General features: G+C 49.2%; 1 protein-coding gene across 1 annotated transcript in view; it reads left to right on the top strand.

Moving 5' to 3' along the window:
• LOC107686860 (uncharacterized) overlaps positions 1–1,225 on the top strand; it is a 21,723-nt gene that overhangs the window by 4,730 nt on the left and 15,768 nt on the right. The window lies entirely within an intron of this gene.

Raw genomic sequence — 1,225 nt, 5'->3', positions numbered from 1 at the left:
AGGGCTCCAGTCCCCGAGTTTAGCCCAGAGAACGTTCCAGTCCCCGTGTCTATCACAGAAAGGGCTTCAGTTCCCATGTCCAGCCCAAGGAGGGCTCCAGTCCCCAAGTCAAGCCCAGGGAGGGCCACAGTTCCCGAGTTAGGCCTACGGCGGGCCTCTAAAGACAATATTCTCTCCAAGGATTTTTTGGGGTAGTATGGGTCCGTCTGTTGTGGCCTGGCCGAGCGACGAGGCCAAGGCCACGGAGGCCGTCCAGCCATGGCCTCCTGAACTATCTGCTCCGCCATGGCTTCCTGAACTGCCTGCTCCGCCATGGCGCCCCGAGCTCCCTGCTCCACCATGGCCCCTGAGCTCCCTGTGCCGCCCTGGCACCCTGGACTGTCTGATCCGCCCTGGAGGTATTCCCCGTGTCCCATTCCTGCACCAGCCTCCAGGGTGCCCACCCTTGGAGGCTGGGGAGTAATGTCAGACGCTGTTCCATGTTTTGTGTGTGTTTTGCTCCCCATGTGTTTCAATGCTCATATTTGGTCCTTCCCGTTCCTGTCCTTATTTTGTTCCAGGTGTCCCCTTCTCAGTTCTATTGATCCCAGGTGTGTCTCGTCATCCCATCGTCATGTCATTTGTATAAATAGTGTTCCATGTTACTAGTTCGGCGTCCGGTATTATGAATGTCTGTATATGTCTTCCCTTGCTACGTGTGTTTTCCTTGTTCCCTGGATGTGATTAAAATCTATATGTTTGAATTCCACTCCTCGTCTGATGGCGAGATGGCTCCGAAGCCAACAAGACGCTGTTCAGTGTCAAGTAGGGTTGTCAAAAGTATCGACTTCGGTACCAGTCAGTACTGAAATTCAAAAAAATGTGATGACACCAGCATTTTATGCTAGCATTTTGAGCGCTGTTGAGCAGATTCTTAAACACCTCTGATTGACCATTGTGTTCTCTTACAAAGATACACACGGGATCGTTTGAAAGCCGCGTCTATCAGCAGATATATTATGAGCATATCTATATGAGCAGATATATTAGAGATCCGCTGATGGATCCACTGATAAACGCGGCTTAGAAATGCTGGTATCACATTTTTTTAAAATTTCAGTACCGACTGGTACTGAAGTCGGTACTTTTGACAACCTTAGTGCCAATTTGTGGAAAAACACAGTCTTTGCATTGCCTTCCTTCTGATCCCAACTTTAGGAAAGAGTGGATGAATTTTATTTTTAAA

Source organism: Sinocyclocheilus anshuiensis, unplaced genomic scaffold (genome assembly GCF_001515605.1).
Source record: "Sinocyclocheilus anshuiensis isolate Anshui unplaced genomic scaffold, SAMN03320099.WGS_v1.1 scaffold773, whole genome shotgun sequence".
Classification (NCBI taxonomy): Eukaryota; Metazoa; Chordata; class Actinopteri; order Cypriniformes; family Cyprinidae; genus Sinocyclocheilus; species Sinocyclocheilus anshuiensis.
Note: the sequence above shows the minus strand (reverse complement) of the source record. Positions and strands in the feature narration are given on the sequence as shown.